Genomic DNA, 26,524 nt, shown 5'->3' on the forward strand with positions numbered 1-26,524 from the left:
GCTTTTCAGATATTGATTGGGGTGTGTTGATGGCTGGCTGTTAAGTCCTTGGCTGTTGTTTGTTTGTGCTGCCCAGTCTTAAGGACTTGATAGGCTGGGGGTAAATCAGTAATCCTGCTGACTGGCGAAGGGCTCGTTTCCCAGGCTTCAATCACTGAGCAGGCTGTTTTTGTGCCTGCTCGTCCAACAATCTTAGTAGCAGCAAAAGTGAATCTAGCCGAAGCTCTGCTAGAGAGGAGCTCCCCGAGGGTGGGTTTCAGCACGAAAGGCAAAATCCAGATTGGATCCTGCAACATTATCCTGGGACACGTATATTCGCCTTTGTTCGTAAAAACGGTACTTCTTTCAAGAATGCGAAGCTTTTTTTGTTTGTTTGTTTTAACTTTGCTCACAGCAGCAAAAGGATCGCCACTTTGGTTACAAGTAACCCTCGACTTACGAGCACAACTGAGACCAGGTTTCCTGTCGCTAAGCAAGGCTGTTGTTCAGCAAGTCGGGCCTGGTTTTATATCCTTTTTTCTGATGCGGTTGTTAAACGAATCACTGCAGTTCTTGAGGGAACCCTGTGGTTGTTAAGTGAATGTGCCCTTCCCCCCCAATGACTCTGCTTGAGATCGTCTCAAATGGCAATCACATGACCTATTTGAATCCCACCACTGTAGGTAGGTAGGTGGATAGATAGATAGATAGATAGATAGATAGATAGATAGATAGATAGATAGATAGATAGATAGTGGTGGGATTCAGTTCATACCACTTCAGCAATAATTATAGAATATATATAGTCCTACAATCACACATCTATCAGTTCCATTGCCCTGTTGGTGTTTATTCTACCTCAGACATGTCAAACACAAGGCCCGGGGGCCGGATCCGGCCCGCAAAGTGGTTTCATGCGGCCCGCGAAGCCATCCTGGAAACAGTGAGGGAACGGTCCCCGCTGCCTTGGCCCTGGCCCAGAGACCCTCCTCCTGCCAGAGACCTTCAGATCTGACCCACTCCTGCCCAGGACCCCATAGGCACCCTTGATGCATAGGTCATACGCACTCTAGCCACGCCCACCCAGTAGGCCACGCCCACCCTGGTGGAGCAGTGGGCTAATGCCTCCTTAAGTAACACCAGCTGCCTGCAATTAGTGCAGGTTCGCATCCCACCAGGCTCAAGGTTGACTCAGCCTTCCATCCTTCCCAGGTAGGTAAAATGAGGACCCAGATTGTTGGGGGCAATTAAGCTGATTTTGTAATAATGCCGGTTGGGGTGTGTGTGAAAGCCTTAATAAGCAGGCATATACATAGAATGAAGGCTACTGCTAAGCTTGTAAGCCGCCCTGAGTCTTCGGAGAAGGGCGGGATATAAATGGAATTAAAATAAAAATAAAAACAAAATAAAATCCCCACCCGGCCCCTTGAGGGCAACCGCAATGCTGATGCGGCCCTCAATGAAATTGAGTTTGACACCCCTGTTCTACCTGATAAATCTGATGAGAGACCAACTAATATTAAAGGGTGATACTGATAGCTCTTGTTTGGCAACCCCAACTTGGTTGTTAAGCAAAGTAGCTACTAAGTGAAGCTGCAACTGTGCTGATGATCCTAGTTCAGCTTTCCTTTGTCTGTAGTTACACGTCATCATTGAGATTTAAACAATGAATGAACCGACGAAGCCGTGGGATAAAAGTGATCGATAAAAGCCACAAAGGAATACAGCATTGGGAAGGTTAACTTGATCAAGGCTCGCCTCACTGATCTGAGTTCTGATCGTGCTTGTATGCTTAATCATTTAAAGGCACTGCATCCAATAATCTGAACTCTGGACTGCAACCCCTGATGTAATGTCTGGTGTAAGTAGCCTCTTTGACAACCATAGTTTTGACTCAGAATAGAACACCATCGTTTCTATTTGTAGCAGAAAATGGAATGGAGTGGAATGGAATAGAAGTAGAGTAGAAGCGGAGTAGAAGCGGAGTGGGATGGGATGGGATAGGATGGAATGGAATGGAATGGGGAATGGGGAATGGGGAATAGAATAGAATAGAATAGAATAGAATAGAATAGAATAGAATAGAATAGAATAGAATAGAATAGAATAGAATAGAATAGAATAGAATAGAATAGAATAGAATGGAATGGAATGGAATGGAATGGAATGGAACGGAAGAGGAACGGAATGGAAAGGAATGGAACGGAACAGAACGGAACAGAACAGAACAGAACAGAACAGAACAAGAATAGAATAGAATAGAATAGAATAGAATAGAATAGAATAGAATAGAATAGAATAGAATAGAATAGAACGGAAGAGGAATGGAAGAGGAACAGAACAGAACGGAACGGAACGGAACAGAACAGAACATGAATGGAACGGAACAGAACAAGAACAGAACAAGAACAGAACAGAATAGAATGGAACAAGAATAGAATAGAATAGAATAGAATAGAATAGAATAGAATAGAATAGAATAGAATAGAATAGAATAGAATAGAATAGAATAGAATAGAATAGAATAGAATAGAATAGAAGAGGAATGGAAGAGGAACAGAACAGAACGGAACGGAACAGAACAGAACATAAATGGAACGGAACAGAACAAGAACAGAACAAGAACAGAACAGAATAGAATGGAACAAGAATAGAATAGAATAGAATAGAATAGAATAGAATAGAATAGAATAGAATAGAATAGAATAGAATAGAATAGAATAGAATAGAATAGAATAGAAGAGGAATGGAAGAGGAACAGAACAGAACGGAACGGAACGGAACAGAACAGAACATAAATGGAACGGAACAGAACAAGAACAGAACAGAATAGAATGGAACAAGAATAGAATAGAATAGAATAGAATAGAATAGAATAGAATAGAATAGAATAGAATAGAATAGAATAGAATAGAATAGAATGGAATGGAATGGAATGGAATGGGAATGGAATAGAACGGAAGAGGAACGGAAGAGGAACAGACTGGAACAGGAATGGAACAGAACAGAACAAGAATAGAATAGAATAGAACAGAATAGAACGGAAGAGGAATGGAAGAGGAACGGAAGAGGAACAGAACAGAAAAGAATGGAATGGAACAGAATGGAACGGAACAGAAGAAGAACGGAACACAACAGAATAGAATGGAACAAGAATAGAATAGAATAGAATAGAATAGAATAGAATAGAATAGAATAGAATAGAATAGAATAGAATAGAATAGAATAGAATAGAATAGAAATGGAACAGGAATAGAACAGGAATAGAACAAGAACAGAACAAGAACAGAATAGAACAGAATAAAACAGAAGAGGAACGGAAGAGCAACAGAACAGAACGGAACAGAACAAGAACGGAACAAGAACGGAACGGAACAAGAACAGAACAGAACAGAACAGAATAGAAGGAATGGAATAGAAAGGAACAAAATAGACTAGACTAGACTAGACTAGACCAGAACAGAACAGAATAGAATGGAACAGGAATAGAACAAGAATAGAATAGAACAGAATAGAACGGAAGAGGGACAGAATAGAATGGAACAAGAATAGAACAGAACAGAACGGAACAAAATAGAACGGAACAAAATAGAATAGAATAGAATAGAATAGAATAGAATAGAATAGAATAGAATAGAATAGAATAGAATAGAATAGAAATCATAAAGCATATTTGGTCCCATTAATCTCCTTCTTCTGAAGCAGTTGCACGTCAGCCCTTTTTCCACAAAGCTCATCTTTTCTCATTCTCCATTAGCATCTAGCTTGGGTATGAAAAAGGGTTATGCAATGCAAATATAGCTAGCAATATCCATCTATGAAAAGCAGAATCTGGAGACTAAAGTAGACAAAGAACACAGAACAGAACACACAGCCTTAGGATAAGCAGCCAAGTCATTGGTGCGTGCCATTCACAAAACCTGACCATCTATGAATTATTAGATGAAAACTGGTTCCATTTTAGCAGCAAAGAAAACTCAGTACTGCAGGGACCTAGCCGATAACCCAAGTCAGCGCAGTTTTTAATTTTTTGCTTAATGTACAGGTAGTCCTCGACTTACAACAGTTCATTTAACGGCTGCACAATGTTACAACACCACTTAGAAAAATGACTTCTGATGGTTTTTCACGCCTACGACCATTGCAGCATCCCCACGGTCATGTAATCAAAATTCAGACGCTTGGCAACTGACTCGTAATTATGACGGCTGTAATGTCCCGTGGGGTCACGTGATCCCGTTTTGAGATCAAAGCCAGTGGGGAAGCCATATTCCCTTAACAACGGCATTGCAAACTTAATAACTGCAGTGCTTCACTTAACAACCGTGGCGGGAAAAGTCGTCAAATGGGGCCAAACTCCCCCTTTCACAAACGTTTCACTTAGCAGCAGAAATTTGGGACTCAACCGCAGTCGTAAGGCGAGGACTAACTGTAATTAACTCTACGAATTTATCTTTCGACTCCAAAACCAATCAGATTTTTCAGTAACGAAAGGTAACATTCATTTTTTTCCCCCTCTCTGCACACACACACACGCACAAAAGAGCAATATCAAAATAATAAAACGGAACTTACATTTTCTACTAGGCTGCAGCGTTACTATGGCAACTGGCTTAGATGTCTATTCATATCACCAGGTGCCGGTGACAACTTTAGGTACGGTAAATGAAACATAGGCGCTAAGTTCTTCCTTTCAGCTGGAAAAGCTTACTAAAAGAAAGCTTCTAAATGAAGGGTTCTGCTTAAGGTGACATTTTGGAGCTAGAAAAAAATAAATAAATCAGTTTATCCTAAATAATACATCCGCGTAGTTTGCGTGCTAACGCAGACTAACACAAAACAAAGATTTCTCTCGTTATCCCCCTTGTTGAAAATAAGCTGAGTGTTAATTGCAGGGGTTGCAAAAATAAAATTGCAGTAGCATACATAAAACTCTTCCTATCCAAATAATACAGTGCAATGTAAATAACCAGGTACTTTATTTACACTATATTTTGGTCAGCGCTCTTGGAAATTGCATCTAGTTTTGGTCGCCGTGATATAAAAAAGATGTGGAGACTCTAGGAAGAGTGCAGAGAAGAGCAACAAAGATGTTCAGGGGACCAGAGGCTAGAAGATATAACGAACGGTTGCTGGAATTGGGTAGGTCTAGTTTAAAGGGACACGGTGGCACAGTGGGATGGACGCTGAGCTTGTCGATCAGAAGGTCGGCAGTTTGGCGGGTCGAATCCCGAGTGCCGCGTAGCAGACTGAGCGCCTGTTACCCTTCCCAGCTTCTGCCAACCTAACAGTTCGAAAGCACGTAAAAATGCAAGTAGAAAAATAGGGACCACTCCGGTGGGAAGGTAACAGCATTCCGTGCGCCTTTGGCGTCTAGTCATGCCGGCCACATGACCACGGAGACGTCCTCGGACAAGCGCTGGCTTTTCAGCTTTGAAACGGAGATGAGCACCGGCCCCTAGAGTCGGAAACGACTAGCACGCATGTGCGGGGGAACCTTTACCTTTAGTTTAATGAAGAGAAGGACCAGGGGGGACATGATAGCCGTGTTCCAGTATCTCAGGGGCTGCCCCAAAGAAGAGGGAGTCAAGCTATTTTCCAAAGCACCTGAAGGCAGGACAAGAAGCCACGGATGGAAACTAAACAAGGAGAGAAGCAACCTAAGAACTAAGGAGGAATTTCCCGACAGTGAGAACAATTAACCAGTGGAACAACCTGCCACCAGAAGCTGTGAATGCTCCAACACCGGAAGTTTTTAAGAGGAGGCTGGACAGCCATTTGTCTGAAATGGTACAGGGTTTCCTGCCCGAGCAGGGGGTTGGCACATTGAGTAAGAAAGCCTATTGTGCACCAGGTTTACAGAAAGAGAAGTTCCAGAAAGAATGAGAAGTGCAATCACCCAGCAAGTGTGTATATGTGTGTGTGTATCCATCTATTCGTTTAGTAGATTTCAGACGATTATCCAGCCTTTGTTACTTTATAAGTAACTCAAGGTGGCAAAGATACAAAATACTTCTTCTTGCCCCTATTTTCCTCACAGCAACAGCCCCATGAGGTGGATTAGACTGAGAGAGAATTACTGGCCCAAAGTCATGCAGCTGGCTTTTCAGAGCTAAAGCAGGACTAGAACTCACAGTCCCCTGGTGATTTTCTGGCTTTCATGCCTAAGGCGGGACTAGAACTCACAGTCCCCTGGTGATTTTCTGGCTTTCACGCCTAAGGCGGGACTCGAACTCACAGTCTCCTGGTGATTGGCTCAAAGCCATCCAGCTGGCTTTCATGCCTAAGGCGGGACTAGAACTCACAGTCTCCTGGGGATTTCCTGGCTTTCATGGCTTAGGCAGGACTAGAATTCATCGTCTCCTGGTGACTTTCTGGCTTTCGCGCCTAAGGCGGGACTCGAACGCACAGTCTCCTGGTGATTGGCTCAAAGCCATCCAGCTGGCTTTCATGCCTAAGGCGGGACTAGAACTCACAGTCTCCTGGTGATTTCCTGGCTTTCATGGCTTAGGCAGGACTAGAATTCATCGTCTCCTGGTGACTTTCTGGCTTTCGCGCCTAAGGCGGCACTCGAACTCACAGTCTCCTGGTGATTGGATCAAAGTCATCCAGCTGGCTTTCATGCCTAAGGCGGGACTAGAACTCACAGTCTCCTGGTGATTTTCTGGCTTTCATGGCTTAGGCAGGACTAGAATTCATCGTCTCCTGGTGACTTTCTGGCTTTCGCGCCTAAGGCGGGACTCGAACTCACAGTCTCCTGGTGATTGGCTCAAAGCCATCCAGCTGGCTTTCATGCCTAAGGCGGGACTAGAACTCACAAGTCTCCTGGCTTTTTTAGGCCAGCACCTTAACCAGTACAACACACTGGTTCTCTCTCTCTCTCTCTCTCTCTCTCTCTCTCTCTCATCATTTAGAAAATTAATATAAAATCTGCATTAAAGAAAAAGAACAATGCTGAGGACAACTAAGTGATTAATTAGGAAGTTGGAAACATCTCAATGTCTCTTGTATAGCAAGATGCTAGGGGAAGACCCTCTTCCTTCCGTTCCAAACCAAGGCAAGTTAGGAGAATGTCATCTACATCATTTCGGATCCTATATATCACGCCGTTTCGGAAAGGTGCATTCAAAGCAGAAAGCTGCAGAAGACTCGCTCGTCAGCCAATAACACACATTAAACAACTCGCGCTGACCTGGAGGAACAAACTACGCAATCAAGGCAGGCACCAACAAGACCTATCCTCTGAGTAATCCGTAAGTAATTTTATTAGCTGCAACCCCTCACCTCTTGCTTCCAGTTCCAACACGCTAAAACTACAAGATGTGTTGCTTCTCAAGCCACAGAAGTCAGCTTAAAAAAAAAAAAACAACCCCAAAAAACCGAGAAAGCATCAAGCAAACCAATCGATATTTTTTTTGTTTCCCTAGAAACCAACTACGTTTCTCTACGGCTTCACTTGATTTCACAGAAATTAAGCGAGGTTTACTTCCCCCGTTATTTGTAGGACTGTTATCAAAAGTACAAAAAACGGTAATTTGAAATTGTTTGGGATAGAAGAAATTTTTTTTTTGAAGCATGACACAGTTTTACAAAAGCACCGCCGCGAAATCTAAAGAATATGTGAATATTAATTAAAATGGTAAGCTATAACCCAGGGGGGAGCCCTAATATCAAACGCAGGCAGTATTAAAGGACGCTTCAGTTTTATTTGCAAATTAATATTTGCATCCCATACTGGGGAAAGCAAGTACGCAATCGCCCAAACCAAGAGAGCATTGCACGGAAAACCAATTATCAATTAATGATCGATACACCGAATAGGAAAAAAAAGGGGGTTCCAGGGTTTCCACAGCTAGATATGCTTCCTACGTTGCAAAATATTTTTGCTGAAGTTATTTTTTTTTCCTTCTCAAATTGCTTGTGGATCACAACGTATACTTTCCAGGTAAAAGATCTTCAACTTAATACGCAGAGAAGTCCCAACGAGATTGCACAGAAAAATCACATTCTCAAAAAAGCAGGATTTGTTTGGCATTAATTTATGTCGGTTTAGGCTTCTGGGTGATGGTTGGTCCAAGTTCAGAAATCTGGTTTATTCCTGCCAGGAAAAACAAAAATAATATTTTGCGGCAATTTCTGGAATTTGACTTTTTCCTTCTCAATAGTGCAAGAGCCACGACCACAACCGAGATCAAAATTTCTGCTGCCAAGCGAGACGGCTGTTAAGTGGATTTTGCTCAATATTACCAACCTTTCTGGCCACGGTCACTGAGCGAATCACTGAAGTTGTTAAGTTAATAACACAGTCGTTAAGCAAATCTGGCTTCACCCATTGACTTTGCTTGTCAGGAGGTCGCAAAAGGGGATCCCGTGACTCCCCGGGACGCTGCGACCGTCGTAAATATGAGCCAATTGCCAAGCGCCCAAATGTTGATCACATGACCCTGGAATATTGCAGCCATCATAAATACGAGTCAGTTGCCAAGCGCCTGAGTTCTGACCACGCGACCGCAGGGACGCTGCAGTCGTAAGCGTGAAAAATGTTTATAAGTGACTTTTTTGTAGTGCCGTTGTAACTTTGAACGGTCGCTAAACGAGCAGTCGTTAAGTCGAGGACTAACTTAAGCCGTCTTCCTCAGGATCTCTCTGCTTGCTTGCCGCTTTGTGAAGAAAATCCAATTTAAAGGAAGCCAATCACCATAGACCTTATTCAGCAGTACACGTTGCCCGTGCAACCCAATTCTTCACAGGACAACCTATTATACTCAAGGCAGGGGACGAAAATAAATAAATGTCAAACAGAACAAAGGCTTTTTGACCTTTTTTTCACAGTGTTGCATAGCTGTTCCTTCCTGGAAATCTCTTATTCGTGACTATAAAGTATTTCCCAGCTCATTAACCAAACTATGACCTCAGAGAACTATTTGCTGTTCTCAGTTGGCTCTCAAAATCTTGGGAAGGAATTGGATAAAATTGGACTTATTCTGCTTAAAACTTGTACTTCCCCACCCACTTAATAGCTGGTAATTGAGTCACGTCACTAAACGAGTAGGACTGAGACATTCCGGCTTGTAAAATTTCCAGAAATGTTGAAACCATGGAGGGAAAGAAAAAAAAATCAATTATTTTCAGAAGGGAATCTGAAAAAAAAGGGGGGTTAACGAAAAATTTAAATATAGCCGATATGGACTCTTATATTATTACCTTAAGTTCATTCTGTTATTTTAAGATCATAAATTGCAGTATGTATGTTTTCATTTACGCATGCAATTACTTGTTTGATATACTTACTAAATGTAAAATTGCAATTTGTTTAGTCAATTAAGTATGGTTACTAGCTGGTTACAATAAGCTTAAAACTTTATTTTGGCATTTTGTGCTGGTTTTTGCTGTCCATTAAGGCCTATACTAGATCTACTGACATCTAGGTTAACAAAAAACGAAACACACCTCAAACTTTGGACCGACAAGTTCATGAGCAAAATTTCTTCCTTCTTGCATCTGAGTTATATTATGCTGCTTATCCTACATGTACAAAAATCATAACGCTTTAAGACTGATTCTCAATGTAAATTTTCCTGTTACAAATCAGTGTAAACCTTTGGTGTATAAATGCTAGCAGTATATGAAGCCTGGAGGGTTTTAAAAAGTCCTTCCCAAATTGTGTTTTTTTTAAAAAAAAAATCCTTTACAGGGGGAGGGAAAAAAAACAAGGACAAAAATTGTATTTATTTTTGCCCGTCTCTTAACCTGGTTAGATTTTTGATTGCACGGCCTTAAGATATCCGCTTCAATTTTTATATTAGCATTTTTTTTTCACCACTATAATTTGGGTAATTCTGCTTCTAAATTCTGGTTGTGGATTTGGGGGGACAGCCTGGACACACCATAATTAGAGATATTATCCAATTGTGAAAGAGATACGGGATACATTTCAGTCTGGGATTAATTTCGTATCATTAAGATACTGAAACGTGTCCCAGCAAGTCAATTATATGAGATGTTAAATAATTTCACAAACATCTCCTGAGGTACTTTTATAGTGACTGCGTAGTAGATGTAAAAGGTTTATCTATTCAGACCTGAAATCTCCCTGCATAAAATTACCAGGTCTGCAATGCAAAACTCCGGATGGCCACTAGATGGTAGCAGAGAGTGCTTCATTTTGTTGGCTGCCTTCCACCCTAGGTCTTGTCTGGATTATTTCCGACAGCCGTTCCTTTGGAGCTGCCTGCCCAACTGTTCACTGCCTACTTTTCCATTCTTCTACATTTTATATTTGATAGAGCTGCAACTAAACAATTGCACACAACTACTCTTCAGTGCTCAATGTCATCCCCTGATGGGATGGGGTTGGATTTTATAAATTTGTTTTAACTTTTTTAATGTGTACTAACTTATTCATGGGCATTGTTATTTAATTGCTTTTAATTTTTGTATCTTGTTTTTTAATATGTATTGCCCTGTTCACCGCCCTGAGTCCTTCGGGAGAAGGGCGGTATACAAATTAAATTAATAAATAAATTAATAAATAATAAATAAATAAACACTCCCTCCTGTCCATCAATGGTATGATTTATTATAGTTTCTGAATAATTGTCTTCAGCCACCATAACATACCGTGCTCTACCCACAGGAACTTTAGCATGGTGTGTGTGTGTGTGTGTGTCTTTGTGCACACGTGCATGCCTTCAAATCAGCGTTGATTCCTGGCTGGACCTGCAAAATTTTGGAAGTGGTTTGCCACTTCCTAAGGCTGAGAGAGAATAACTGTCACCCATCTGGATTTGTGCCTACTCGAACTTACAATCCCTTGGTTTCTAGCCTGGTGCCTTAACCATCATACCAAGCTGGCTCTTAGCATCAAGCCAGATTAGCATGGTCTGTATGGCTAAGCCAAACCCAACCATGCTAGAGAGAGTCTTGGAAGCTTGGCATTCACCCAAATCCATCCTCAAAAGGCACTTCAGAGGCAAGCCACCCTGACACACTGTTCAAAAGACACAAAAGACACACACACCCTCAAAAAAAAAAAAAACCCGCTACAACGCATCCCCTGCAGCAGAGCACATTCCGATAAGCAGGGATCAGCACCAGACAAACACTTAGGCTGAAAACAATACTCAAGGAAGAAACAACATCTCCACCGAAGCCAGCAGAACAAGCAACTGCATCGAAGGAGGCTGCAAAGCCCACCCGCACTCCAGGCTGATGATGTTACCTAGTTGGGTGACGAAACATCCGCAAGCAACTAACCAGGATCAGAGAGCATCAAGGATTCCACAGTTCGGCCCTGAGCTACTAATAATTCTCTTCCACTAGATCAGGGGTAGGCAACCTCGGCTCTTTCATGACTCATGGACTTCAACTCCCAGAATTCCTGAGCCAGCTATGCTGGCTCAGGAATTCTGGGAGTTGAAGTCCATGAGTCATGAAAGAGCCGAGGTTGCCTACCCCTGCACTAGATAGAACATTGGAATTCCCAAACTAAAAGGACCTCAGTTAGGGTTCACATCAAACCCTCTCATGTACAGAACAGAAGAACAGAGATGGAAGGGACCCTGGAGGTCATCTAGTCCAACCCCCTGCTCAGGCAGGAGACCCTTGTACCGTTCCTGATTAAATGGTTGTCCCATCTCTTCTTAAAAGCCTCCCGTGTTGGAGCATTCACCACTTCTGGAGGCAAGTCGTTCCACAGGTTAATTGTTCTCACTCTCAGGAAATTTATCCTTAGTTCCAGGTTGCTTCTCTCCTTGGTGAGTTTCCATCCGTTGCTTCTCGTCCTGCCTTCAGGTGCTTTGGAGAATAGCTTGACTCCCTCTTCTTTGGGGCAGCCCCTGAGATACTGGAAGACTGCTATCGTGTCCCCCCCCCTCGCCCTTCTCTTCATTAGACTAGAGTAGACCTATCCAATTCCAGCAACCGTACCTTATATGTTTTAGCCTCCAGTCCCCTGATTATCTTTGTTGCTCTTCTCTACACTCTTTTTAGTCTTTCAATATCTTTTTTACATCGTGGTGACCAAAACTGGATGCCGTATTCCAAGTGTGGCCTTACCAAGGCTTTAAAAAGTGGTATTAACACTTCCCGTGATCTCGATTCTGTCCCTCTGCTAATGCAACCGAGGACTGCGTTGGCTTTTTTGGCAGCTGCAGCACACGGCTGGCTCCTATTTAAGTGACTGTCCACTAGGACTCCGAGATCCCTTGGCAATTGTAAAGCTCTGGATTTTCATACAGAGTTATTTTATTTTATTTATTTATTTCATTACATTTCTATACCGCCCTTTCCCAAAGGAATTGTATCGGCGTGACACTTAATAAAATTTGGCGATGCCTAGAAGACTTTTTTATTTTTTAAAGCGAGCGGTAAAGCCGATACCTGTCACGTTCTGACTTTTGTTTTTCTTTTGTTTTTCCTGCAGGGTGAACAAAGGTAAGAAGAAGAGAAGCTTGTGCAACGCACACAAAAACAAGTGAGAACATTTTTCAAAAGAATGCTTAATTTCTCTCTGGAACCTAGCCTAGGGAGGACTCAATGCCAAACATTTGAAGAGACAGTTTGCAGGCCTGGCAAATGGCAGATCCTCTAATTATTTAGAAATGTTCTTTACTTCGTGAGTTATAAGCAGAAATTCACCTGCAGACGCTCCTTCCCTCCTTGGTGGTCAATTAAATGCTGACTATTTTAACACGCTCCTTTGTAAGGTTTTATAGGATGATATATGTCTGCATGTTACAACATTAACAAGGTACTTTTCTGGCTGATGTTCCTTATTGCTGAAAACCACCTGCACAGTACCTCAAAAGTAGAAGTACTTTCAGACTAGAGCAAATGGATACGGTAGTAGATTTTTCCTAATGCTTAAGACTCCTTCATCCGCAGTGAAGGTTTAATTATTTTTTTTTAAAAAAGAAATCCCTTTATTAATCTATTATAATCCTTGGTCATAAGAGGAATGCTATTTTGGGTGGGTCTGTGTTGTTTCTCTGTGTCATATATGTGTGTGTATGTGGGTATGTGCACTATTATCATCATCATCATCATCATCATCATCATCATCTGCACAGTCAGCCAGATGTTCAGAATGGATTTGACATTTTTGTCTAGCTATCGAGTCCGTACCCGGGATAAGCAGATGCGGATGTTCGATGTTTGTTTTTATTATTATTATTATTATTATTATTATTATTATTATTATTATTATTATTATTATTATTATTGTTGTTGTTGTTGTTGTTGTTGTTATTGTTATTATTATTGTTGTTATTGTTATTATTGTTATTATTGTTATTATTGTTATTATTTATTGTTGTTGTTGTTATTATTATTATTATTATTATTATTATTAAATCACACTTACTTCTCATGGAGTTTTGTTATTATAATCTTGTATTCTTGCCCCTGTTTGCAAATATTAAAAAGTTCCCCTGAGCTAATTTGTAATTAAGATGCATTTAATAATAAAAGAAAATACTACAAGCAACAACAAAGGAAGTCTTTCATTTGTTTGGTGAAATGCTTGGTTTAACAGAATAACAGAACAGCAGAGGTGAAAGGGACCTTGGAGGTCTTCTAGTCCAACCCCCCCTGCTCGATCAGGAGAACCTACACCATTCCAGACAAGTGGCTGCCCAGTCTCTTCTTAAAAGACTCCAGTGATGGAGCACCCACAACTTCTGGTGGCAAGCAGTTCCACTGACTAGACGGACCGTTCTCCCTATTAGGAAATTTCTCCTTAGTTCTACGTTGGTTCTCTCCTTGATTAATTTCCATCCATTGCTTCTTGTCCTGCCTTCTGCTGCTTTGGATACTGCTAAGCTTGTAAGCCGCCCTGAGTCTTCGGAGAAGGGCAGGATATAAATGAAATTAAAATAAAATAAATAAATAATAGGTTGACCCCCCCCTCTTCTTTATGGTAGCCCCTCAAATATTGGAACACTGCTATCATGTCATCCCTGGTGCTTCCTAATATATCTATCATCTCGGATCCTTGCACTTGTAAGTATTTTAATTCAGTTTCCTTACAGGTATCTATGCCTGATCTCCTAATACAGGAGATATCATTTCCGTATCATATTGGGGTGGTTTTTATCCGTTTTTTCCCCCCGCTGGTTATCCATCAACATATGAGCCTTGGTGGAGCAGTGGGCTAATGCCTCCTTAAGTAACACCAGCTGCCTGCCATTAGTGCAGGTTCGCATCCCACCAGGCTCAAGGTTGACTCAGCCTCCCGTCCTTCCGAGGTAGGTAAAATGAGGACCCAGATTGTTGGGGGCAATTAAGCTGACTTTGTAATAATGCCGCTTGGGGTGTGTGATAAGCAGGCATATACATAGAATGAAGGCTACTGCTAAGCTTGTAAGCCGCCCTGAGTCTTCGGAGAAGGGCGAGATATAAATGGAATTAACATAAATAAACAAATATAATCTTTAGGACTGAGCTGCTTGTATGTAGGACACTGGAGGAAAACGGAAGAAGTGGGATTTGTGGGCACCACAATAAAAGTGCATTTATTAGTTGCATTATTGAAAATTGCATCCTCTACTTTTTGCTCAGAACTGGTAATTAACACGTTTATCCAAAAGGAGAACAACCCTTAATTTAAGACTACTTTCTCTGAAGGAAGTGGATGCCGGGGGGGGGAATGAATAAAATAAAGATAAACCCAGGCAAACATCCTGTTGGTTTCACCTGGAATTGGCTGCATGAGGAAGCTTACACAGGTAAACATACCACTTGTGCAATGTCCACTCGTTCCAGGTACGGCTAAAGCTCCTCCTAAAGACGCAATATGGGTGCGTATGATCCACTTGTCTCTTACACGTACCTGCAACTGTGGTCGTAAGTCGAGGACTAGCTGTGTGCAGATGGGAGGACTGTTCCATCCCTAACATGCATTTTCCCCAATCTTTCTAAAATTAAGAGAAGCACTCATTGCTAGGAATGAGCAGAGCTCCAGTTTCTAAAGCAGAAGATGCTTGGCGCATGTGGGAACGTGAGCAGAGCATCTGGCTTAAAACTCCTTAAATCACAATATCCTAAAAATCAGGCAGCAATTGTGCAATTGCATAGTCCTATTTATTACTATTAACAATTATGATGCTGCAACCGTCATAAATATGAAGCATCTGAAATTCGATCACGTGACACTGGAGATACTGCAATGGTCGTTAAGTGTGAAAAATGGCGGTTAAGTCACTTTTTTCAAGTGCCGCCGTAATTTCAAATGGTCACTAAACAGGTTTTTGTTAAGTTGAGGTCTTACAATATAAGAGAGGACATTTTTTAAAACAACAAGGGGGTAAGATATCAATATCTTCATTAACGATTTGGATGAGGAGATAGATGGGGAACTCATCAAATTTCCAGACGACACCAAGCTGGCAAGAATAGCCAATACTTCAGAAGATAGGCTTAAGATACAGGAGGATCTGGACAGACTCGAACACTGGGCACTATCTAACAAAATGAAATTCAGTGGTGAAAAAAGTAAGGTTCTGCCTTTAGGCAGGAAAATCAAATGCACAGGTATAGTATAGGCGGTACCTTGCTCAATAGTAGTAACTGTGAGAGGGATCTCGGAGTCCTAGTGGACAATCACCTCAATATGAGCCAGCTGTGTGCTGCAGCTGCCAAAAAAGCCAACACAGTGCTAGGCTGCATTAACAAAGGGATAGAATCAAGATCACGTGAAGTACTAATAGCACTTTACAATGCCTTGGTAAGGCCGCAAATGGAATACAGCACCCAGTTTTGGTCACCATGATGTAAAAAAGTTGTCGAGACTCTAGAAAGAGTACAGAGAAGAGCAACAAAGATGATTGGGAGACTGGAGGCTAAAACATATAGGGAACGGTTGCTGGAATTGGGTATGTGTAGTTTAACGAAGAGAAGAGTGAGGGGTGACCTGATAGCAGTGTTCCAATATCTCAGGGGCTGCCACAAAGAAGAGGGAGCCAAGCTATTCTCCAAAGCACCTGAAAGCAGGACAAGAAGCAACGGATGGAAACTAGTCAAGGAGAGAAGCAACCTAGAACTAAGGAGAAACTTCCTGGCAGTTAGAATAATTAACCAGTGGAACAACCTGCCTCCAGAAGCTGTGAATGCTCCAACACTGGAGGTTTTTAAGAAGAGACTGGACAGCCAGTTGCCTGAAATGGTATAAGGTTTCCTGCCTGAGCAGGGGGTTGGACTAGATGACCTCCAAGGTCCCTTCCAAATTATTATTAGTATTAGTATTAAGAGAATTTAACAATTGGACATTAAAAATAGATGAGATAAAAGGAGATCATCTCTATGTAGTAAAACGCAAGACTCTCTAGTAATTCCTCAGAGCAACATTTAATTCTATAGTTTGGCACAGAGTAATTTCGCTTTTATCTTTACGTATCTTCATTTTTGTGTATCTTTTTAAGAAAACAAACTTATCCTGCAATATCTATTCCTATATTACTGCTACACAGTTAACTGTTCACTATCAACTTGAGTAGTAAATTTAAGACAGAATTCCAATTCTCTACTACTGGTGGATTAATATACAGTATACGTTATCAGTATACATTTGTTCTCAAAGAATATACTCTATTAAATAAAATATACTCTATTAAATAAAAAAATATTTAGAGGTGGTTCCACACTTGGAACTGAAAAGTACTTATCCCAAAATAATCCTGAGGTAAATTAATCCACTTTTATTCAAATAAAGCTTGGTTTCCCCACAATCTCCATTCCAACAGGTTTCTGCAACGTTTGCTGTTCATTGTGTTTTCTTAAAGATTTGCCTTTAAAAACCCGTAAGGTTAACAAACAAACAAAAAAACAATTGTGGAAATCAAGGTGGTTTACATTCTAGACTAGAGAGTCAAAATACTGATTGATACTGGGAAAATGCAATTAAAATTCATGGAAAATCTATCAGGATTGCTTTGTTTGTTTTGTCAGAAAAAAAAACATCTGCTAGCTATCACCAAATGAATGCTATTAATACGTTTGGTTTTCATACGGTCAGCAACAGTGCGTGTCAGGAAAAAACGACACATCACATCACTAGCTGAGGAGATTTGAAAGACTTTTCTTCATGTGGTCTTTCATCCAAAACTTTAACGATCCTCTTAAAAAAAAAACTTCTGGAGCACTGATGACATCTATGGCAAGCTCTAAAGCAGGGGTCTTCAAACCTGGCCCTTTGATGACTTGTGGACTTCAACTCCCAGAATTCCTCAGCCAGCGTGCTTGGCTAAGGAATTCTGGGAGTTGAAGTCCACAAGTCATAAATGGGCCAAGTTTGAAGACCCCTGCTCTAAAGGTTTAACAGCCTAGAAATATATTTATTCTTGACTAGACAGGCAAAGAGACTTAGATATTTTTTTAAATGTTGCTTATTCCATTCCCATTCAGAATCCAGCGAGTAACATTCATCTTGTGTTTTCATCTTAGCGTTGCTTACAAATCACTTAAACTGCCTGTATTATTTACATAAGCTATTTATTTATTTATTTATTTATTTATTTATTTATTTATTTATTTATTTATTTGATTTATTTGATTTGATTTGATTTGATTTGATTTGTATACCGCCCTTCTCCCCAATGACTCAGGGCGGTGAACAGGGACAGAAATATCAAAATGCACAAATACAGAAATTGAAAACAAATTAAACCCTAATGCCCAAATGCAGAAGATAAATTACATTAAAACAATAATTAAAACAAAACCCGTCAGACCAGACCGGATTGCTCAAACAGATAGGTTTTTAGGTTTTTTTACATTGTTCAGCCAGCAGGAGAAGTAACTCAAAAGCTCCCACTTCGACTAAGTTAATAGACAATGCAAGAATGGCTACTCTCCGTTCAAAATGGCCCTTCTACAACAGTTAGTATCTCTCTGTCCAGTTCTGCTAAATTATTCCTCGGCCCTGCCTTTATGTCTTACGACTGGGCACTTCCTTCGTTTAAAATAAAAGACTTTCCCAGTTGGAATATTCTAGAATCGCTAAAGGAAGGTGCAAGGATTTTGATCCCAATAATCATGATCGTGTCGAGATTTGCTGGTTAGAAGTGGTTGACTGATTTTTGAGGAGCCCCGAAGGTGCTTTTTTTTTTTCAAAAGACAATTAATTGGACTTCGTTGTTGTTGTTTTCCCTCGAAGACATTTTACTTCTCATCCGAGAAGCTTCTTCAGTTCTGACTGGATGGTTGGGAACGGAAGGATTTATACTCCTTGCAGAGAGCTGGTCGTTTGCATCCTTTTTGAGAGTCGTTGAGGCCACTTGGAGGTTTATTTGTCTCTTCAGGGTCAACTGAGTGGTGCAAATGGGTGTGTGGAGCCTTCTCTGAACTGCTGAAAGGATTGTGTTGTAGACTGGAGATAAGATGATGTTGTATCCTTCCCCTTCTGTTGAGAGGGGGGCTGTTCGGTTTTGACTAGATGGCCTCTTGGAGCCCCCTTTCAAACCAACGGTCTTCTCTGTCCGAAATGTGCTGTCTTCGAAAGAGCGGCCTTCGTCTTTCAAATGCAGATGGACTCCTGACTCTTGTCCTGTTGGGCTTGCTCTCCTACGCTGTGCCACGTGCTTGTGAAGTGGCTGTTTTGTTTCTCCAGTGGACAGATCTGCACATGGCTCACTGCAATGGACTGCATGTATCACAAGGAACATCTCCATAGACGACACTGATGCGCACTGCTGTGAAATGCAGGATTTTTTTGAGCTGTTTTTAGTTGTTTCTTTTTTCTGTCAGGCTTAAGAGTTCTAGCTGCTTGAGTGGTTCAGATGATAATAATAATAATAATAATAATAATAATAATAATTTAATTTTTATGATGGTGGTGATGGTGGTGGTGATGTTGGAAGGGTCTCTGGAGGTCATCTAGTCCAACCCCCTGCTCAGGCAGGAAACCCTATTTGTCTGAAATGGTGTATATATTAATTTTAATTTTAATTGGGTTTTTTTTTCCAGGGATTGATTTAATCTTTTTTAATTGTTAACTTTTGTATCAATCTTTGTTTTAAATTCCCTGTAAACCGCCCTAAGTCCTTCGGGAAAGGGCGGTATGTAAATCCAATAAAATAAATAAATAAAATAAATATATACCAATACCATTTCAGACAAATAGGGTATGTCTGTATAGGGTTTCCTGCCTGAGCAGGGGGTTGGACTAGATGACCTCCAAGGTCCCTTCCAACATCACCACCACCACCACCACCATCATTATATTTATATTTATATTTTATATTTTATATTATTATTATTATTATTATTATTATTATTATTATTATTATTATTATTATTATTATTATTATTATTTGGCTGTCCAGTCTCTTCTTAAAAAACTTCCAGTGTTGGAGCATTCACAGCTTCTGGAGGCAGGTTGTTCCACTGGTTAATTGTCCTAACTGTTAGGAAGTTTCTCCTTAGTTCTAGGTTGCTTCTCTCCTTGGTTCGTTTCAAACCGCGAGGCTTTTTTTTTTTAAATTCATAACCCTGATCTGAAAATTCTCCAGGTGAGAGCATCTATTAATAACTCCTTCTTTGCACTGAAACGTTCTTAGAACTGAAATAAGCAAAGTTTAACGAGGGTGGAGATTTCCTGTAAGGGGGTCTCATTACGAAACATGAGCGTGCGCGACTTAAGATGCAAGAGATGCCGTATCCCTGCCTGGCTGGACACCCACCGTGGCTGCCAGTTATATTTTTAGTATTAATTCTGATTTGCTTTTTTTGTCTCTGTTGGAACCAGAAACAATTAATAAAACAATATCACACTGTCTGGCACCCGCTTCCAAGTCTTAACAATTTAGGCAGCTCCTATTTGGTTTTGCTTTAATGAATTGCCCGGAAAAGAGGCAGATCACAAAATACTTCAGTTGGGTGCACTTTTGTAAATATTACAGGTTCTGGCAGGTGTGTAAATTTGTTTGCTAGGTTTGTAAGAGGGATGCTTCTTTAAAAAAGAAAAAACAATTTTCAAAAAATGACTCTTCTGCAATCTTTCCTACTTCATTCTTTGTAACTAGTCAGACAGATGGACACTTGGGATGTGATGCTTCGGATTCCTGCTGATTCTCATATGCCATTTCCAAAGCTTTCTTACACAACTCTGCTACATTTCCTCGCAACTCTGAAGTAGGCCCTGAAGTAAATCAGAACAACAAGAGTTGGAAGGGACCTTGGAGGTCATCTAGTCCAACCCCCCGCTCAGGATAGGAAACCCTTGAGCAGGGGTGTCAAACTGCCGCCCCGCGGGCCGGACATGTCGCGATGAAACTGCACCCACCCCATTGCCGGCAATGGGGAAAAAGCTCCGATACGTCGCACGACGTCCGTCATCTGACGTTGCGAGTTTGACATGTCTGCCCTAGACCATTTCAGACAAATGGTTGTCCGGTCTCTTCTTAAAAACTTCCAGTGTTGGAGCATTCACCGCTTCTGGAGGCAGGTTGTTCCACTGGTTAATTGTTCTAACTGTCAGGAAGTTTCTCCTTAGTTCCAGGTTGCTTCTCCCCTTGGTTAGTTTCCACCCGCTGCTTCTTGTCCTGCCTTCAGGGGCTTCGATCAATAGGTTGACCCCCTCCTCTTCTTTGTGGCAGCCCCTCTGGAACTGGAACACTGCTATCATGTCCCCCCTAGTCCTTCTTTTCTGTAGACCAGCCAAACCCAATTCCAGCAACCGTTCCTTCTATGTTTTAGCCTTCAGTCCCCCGATCTTCTTTGTTGCTCTTCTCTGCACTCTTTCTAGAGTTTCAGCATCATTTTTTACATCGTGGTGACCAAAACTGGATGCTGTGTTCCAAGTGTGGCCTTACCAAGGCCTTGTAAAGTGGTATTAACACTTCACGCAATTGCAGTTCTATCCCTCGGTTAGGTTAGTACAGCCTAGGACTGGGTTGGGTTTTATGGCAGCTGCGTTACAAGTAATTGTCCTTTTAATCCTTTTAGTCTTGAAAAGGAAGAAGAGTCTCTGAACCACCGTTGCACTTATGGAGAGTGACCAACGTGATCCCAACAAGCAGAGAAGGACAATCCCAACTGTGTCCAGACAACCTGGCTAATGCAGGTAGATTCATTTAACACACACTTCAAGGACTTGCCCAAACATCTGCCTTTCTGCAACGGAGCTCTATGATCAACTTACTACGAGACAAAATAAGGCTGAGAAATTAAAGCTTCCCACAGGACCTAGGCCAGGGGCAGGCAACCTTGGCTCTTTTATGACTCTTGGAAACCTCTCTCTTTCCCCTCAGCGTGGCTGGCTCAGGAATTCTGGGAGTTGAAGTCCACGAGTCATAAAGCGGCCTAGGCCAGGGGTAGGCAACCTTGGCTCTTTTATGACTCGTGGACTTCAACTCCCAGAATTCCTGAGCCGGCACGGCTCAGCTTGGAAACCTCTCCCTTTCCCCTCAGCGTGGCCAGCTCAGGAATTCTGGGAGTTAAAGTCCACAAGTCATAAAGCAGCCTAGGCCTAGGCCAGGGGTAGGTCACCTTGGCTGTTTTATGACTCGTGGACTTCAACTCCCAGAATTCCTGAGCCGGCATGGCTCAGCTTGGAAACCTCTCCCTTTTCCCTCAGCGTGGCCAGCTCAGGAATTCTGGGAGTTGAAGTCCACAAGTCATAAAGCAGCCTAGGCCTAGGCCAGGGGTAGGTCACCTTGGCTCGTTTATGACTCGTGGACTTCAACTCCCAGAATTCCTGAGCCAGCACGGCTCAGCTTGGAAACCTCTCCCTTTCCCCTCAGCGTGGCCGGCTCAGGAATTCTGGGAGTTGAAGTCCACAAGTCATAAAGCAGCCTAGGCCTAGGCCAGGGGTAGGCCACCTTGGCTCTTTTATGACTCGTGGACTTCAACTCCCAGAATTCCTGAGCCAGCATGGCTCAGCTTGGAAACCTCTCCCTTTCCCCTCAGCGTGGCCGGCTCAGGAATTCTGGGAGTTGAAGTCCACAAGTCATAAAGCAGCCTAGGCCTAGGCCAGGGGTAGGTCACCTTGGCTCTTTTATGACTCGTGGACTTCAACTCCCAGAATTCCTGAGCCGGCATGGCTCAGCTTGGAAACCTCTCCCTTTCCCCTCAGCGTGGCCGGCTCAGGAATTCTGGGAGTTGAAGTCCACAAGTCATAAAGCAGCCTAGGCCTAGGCCAGGGGTAGGTCACCTTGGCTCTTTTATGACTCGTGGACTTCAACTCCCAGAATTCCTGAGCCAGCACGGCTCAGCTTGGAAACCTCTCCCTTTCCCCTCAGCGTGGCTGGCTCGGGAATTCTGGGAGTTGAAGTCCACGAGTCATAGAGCGGCCTAGGCCTAGGCCAGGGGTAGGTCACCTTGGCTCTTTTATGACTCGTGGACTTCAACTCCCAGAATTCCTGAGGCAGCACGGCTCAGCTTGGAAACCTCTCCCTTTCCCCTCAGCGTGGCCGGCTCAGGAATTCTGGGAGTTGAAGTCCACAAGTCATAAAGCAGCCTAGGCCTAGGCCAGGGGTAGGCCACCTTGGCTCTTTTATGACTCGTGGACTTCAACTCCCAGAATTCCTGAGCCGGCATGGCTCAGCTTGGAAACCTCTCCCTTTCCCCTCAGCGTGGCCGGCTCAGGAATTCTGGGAGTTGAAGTCCACAAGTCATAAAGCAGCCTAGGCCTAGGCCAGGGGTAGGTCACCTTGGCTCTTTTATGACTCGTGGACTTCAACTCCCAGAATTCCTGAGCCAGCACGGCTCAGCTTGGAAACCTCTCCCTTTCCCCTCAGCGTGGCTGGCTCGGGAATTCTGGGAGTTGAAGTCCACGAGTCATAGAGCGGCCTAGGCCTAGGCCAGGGGTAGGTCACCTTGGCTCTTTTATGACTCGTGGACATCAACTCCCAGAATTCCTGAGCCGTCATGGCTCAGCTTGGAAACCTCTCCCTTTCCCCTCAGCGTGGCCGGCTCAGGAATTCTGGGAGTTGAAGTCCACAAGTCACAAAAGAGCCAAGATTGCCTAACTCTGGCCCAGGGTGACTACAGCACCGTTTCTTCTTTAGAAGGTTTTCAAAACCGTACAGGTAGTCCTCGGCTTGCGACCACAATGGAGCCCAACATTTCTGGTGCTAAGTGGGACATTGGTTAACTGAGTTTTGCCCCGTTTTACGACCCTTCCTGCCGCCGTTCTTAAGTGAATCCCTGCAGCTGTTAAGTTAGGATCATGGTTGCTAAGTGAATCCGGCCTCCTCATGGACTTTGCTTGTCAGAAGCTCACAAAAGCAGATCGCATGTCCCCGGGGCGCTGTGACCGTCATAAATAGGACTCAGTTGTCAAGTGTCTGAATTCTGATCACATGTCCATGGGGATGCTATAAATGGTCCGAAGGGTGAAAAAAGCTCAAAAGTCACTGTTTCCCCCAGGGCCGTTGTGACTTTGAATGGTCACTAAATGAACGGTTGTAAGTCAAGGTGTCATGGTTCCAACAGATGAAACTCGAGGCATTGTTTACCTTGAAGGATCTTTTATTCAAGTAGCAGAACATCAGCACTTACATAATCGAAGCCAAATAACTGAATTTCCCTCCCCTGGGCACCTAGTATCAAAGCACAATTCCCTCCTCCAATTGACGGCCATAAATCACGTTCCCCAATTAGCTTGAAGCGCGGGCTTCCTCTCCAGCTCGGCAATTCTTTATCAGCTCTGGGCTCAGTAACCTTGATTCTCAGGCTAAGTTTAGTGTTGTTATGTCTAGCTGGACTCTCATTCATATCCCCCCCCTCCCAGCATCATCTAACTCTTAAAAGCGAAAGGGAAAACGATGGCTACATTTCCATCGGTTGCCAATGCGAAAACATCCGATGTTGGCAGCGTTGACACAAGGACTGCCTGTACTCTCTTGAATTTTTAGATTGCACATGGCCGACAGGAAAAGAAGAAAGGAAAGAACTGCAGGACCTTTTAGATTAAAAGTTCGTCTCATTACAGCAGAGAGAGAGAGAAGCAAGCAGAGAACTAAGTACCACACTGTTCTGTACCAGCCTACTACCGGCCCTGCAGAAAAGGCAGGGACAACCCCTTTACAAAAAGGCAAGAGGCTGGAACTAAGCCTGCCAAATTTATTAACATAAAACAGAGCAAACAGAGCAAACACGAACCATGAAACAGGAGCTATTCAAACGGTTGCCTTCAGCAAACCAGCCCTCCCACACATTCCCCTTTTACACAGTTCAGGGCGTGGCTTCTCTCTGCCTCCTTCCGAGGTGCCCCATTGCCTTCCTCTGTTTACTCCTGATTGACTGCCTCCTGCGTCGGGCGTCCTTGAACAGGGCCAGCTGTGGGTCATCTTCATCCACGCTGTCAGGCTCACACAGCTGGGTCTGCGTCGTGACCAGATGGGAGGGGCCTGGCTGAGGGCTCTGCGGAGCCTCAATACTATCCTCAGCAAGCTCTCCAACACACCCCTCCTCCTCCTCTGAATTGTCCGACCCAACTGCCGAACCCACAGGCTGACCCTGAATCATAACACACATACTCTGATGGACTCTTATCCCAGGGGTCCCCAACCCCCGGTCTGTGGACTGGTACTGGGCCACGACATGCCAGCAACCGGTCCGCACAAACAAGCAAAGCCCCATCCATGGGAATGCAGGCAGCACACAAAAACACGCCCCCTCCGGTCCGCGGAAAAACCTCTCTCCACAAAACCGGTCCCCGGTGCCTGAAAGATTGGGGACCTCTCTCCTATCCCAATTCTATTCACCGGAATCATTGAACAATAGTGTGAAAAACAATGCAAGTCGCTTTTTTCCAGGGCTGCTGTAACTTTGAACCATCACTAAACGAATGGTCGTTGTGTCAAGGACTACCTGAGGCGGTAGCCCAAAATTCATGTTGCTAAGTCAGACATTTGTTATTAGGTATAATGCCAGAAAAGGTTGACCAAGAAAGTATATACTCGATTCTACATGTGATAACAGTGGCAAGAATCATATTCGCACAACATTGGAAAAAATGAAGAACTACCGCCGGAGGAAGAAATAATTTAAAAAAATACCAGAATGTGCGGAAATGGACAGACTCACAAAGAGGCTGAAAGAAAAAGAAGAAACAGAATACTTTCAAACTTGGGATTTCTTTTATCAACGGCTGGAGAAAAGAATAAAGAATTAGGAATTAAATTTGCCTTAGTGAACGATAAACTTAGACGTTTGTTGAATATGTACTACTGAACTGTATGAAAAAATTAATGAAAACTTTGTAAAAAAAAAATGGTTGTTATGTCAAGAACTACCTGAGGCAGTACTGGAATTACCACAACGGCACCTAAAATTCATGTTGCTAAGCGAGACATTCGTAAAGTCAGCTTGGCGCCATTTCATGACCTTCCTTGCCTCCCATGGACACGGCAACCGTCGTAAATGTGAACCAGTTTGCCAAGCCTCCCAATTGAAGACTTGGTTGTTTGAACAGGCCGGCCTGGACTGAGGGATTGGATTTTAGAGTTTAAATTTTAAAAATTTTAAATTTTAGAATGTATTTATTGGTTAGGGCTATTGATTTTAATCTTATTTTAATTTTTATACCTTGTGTGTTGTTAGCGTTTTAATTGCCCTGTACACCGCCCCGAGTCCTTGGAGAGGGGCGGTATATAAATCTAATAAAATAAATAAAATAAATAAATAAATAAATTCTAATCATGGGACCATGGGGTCGTAAGTGTGAAATATAGTCATAAGTCAATTTTGTTCAGCACCATTGCAACTTTGCACAGTCATTCAATGAACGGTTGTTAACACGAGGATTACCTGTATCCCCTCCGGATTCTGCTTCAGTCTGTTATCATCCAAAGATTAACAAATACAGGCGGGCATTGTGAGGAACCACAACATGACTTTTTTGATGTTACAGGGAAAGAGATTTGGGTGTCGTCATCAGATACCGATAACATCAAGCTTCCAAATACCTGGGGATCCTTTTTCTGCTGATTCGTATAGATACTGGAGACACCATAAAATAACTTCAATTTCTCCAAGCAACCCTAATTGTAAATTCACCTGAGAAATAGGAATGGAAGTACTGCCAAGCGCACTTCCTCTTCCCAAGTTCGGCCAGTTTTGGTCACCACGATGTAAAAAAGATGTTGGGATTCTAGAAAGAGTGCAGAGAAGAGCAACAAAGATGATCAGGGGACTGGAGGCTAAAACATATAAAGAAGGGTTGCTGGAATTGGGTATGTCGAGTTTAATGAAGGACAAGGGGGGAACGTGATAGCCGTGTTCCAGTATCTCAGGGGCTGCCCCAAAGAAGAGGGAGTCAAGCTATTCTCCAAAGCACCTTGAAGGCAGGACAAGAAGCAACGGATGGAAACTCATCAAGGAGAGAAGCAATGTAGAACTAAGGAGGAATTTCCTGCAGTTAGAACAATTAATCAGTGGAACGACATGCCTCCAGAAGTTGTGGGTGCTCCAACACTGGAAGTTTTTAAGAAGATACTGGACCACTGTTTGTCTAAAATGGTCTAGGTTTCCTGCCTGAGCAGGGGGTTGGACTAGATGACCTTCTAACGTTTTTATTATTAATGTTGTTGTTGTTGTTGTTGTT

General features: G+C 42.6%; 1 protein-coding gene across 1 annotated transcript in view; it reads right to left on the reverse strand.

Annotated features, from left to right (window-relative positions):
* The window catches only part of SRPK2 (SRSF protein kinase 2), a 122,513-nt gene that overhangs the window by 46,952 nt on the left and 49,037 nt on the right, over window positions 1-26,524 (reverse strand).

The sequence above is a fragment of the Vipera ursinii genome, assembly GCF_947247035.1.
Source record: "Vipera ursinii genome assembly, chromosome: 6".
NCBI lineage: Eukaryota > Metazoa > Chordata > Lepidosauria > Squamata > Viperidae > Vipera > Vipera ursinii.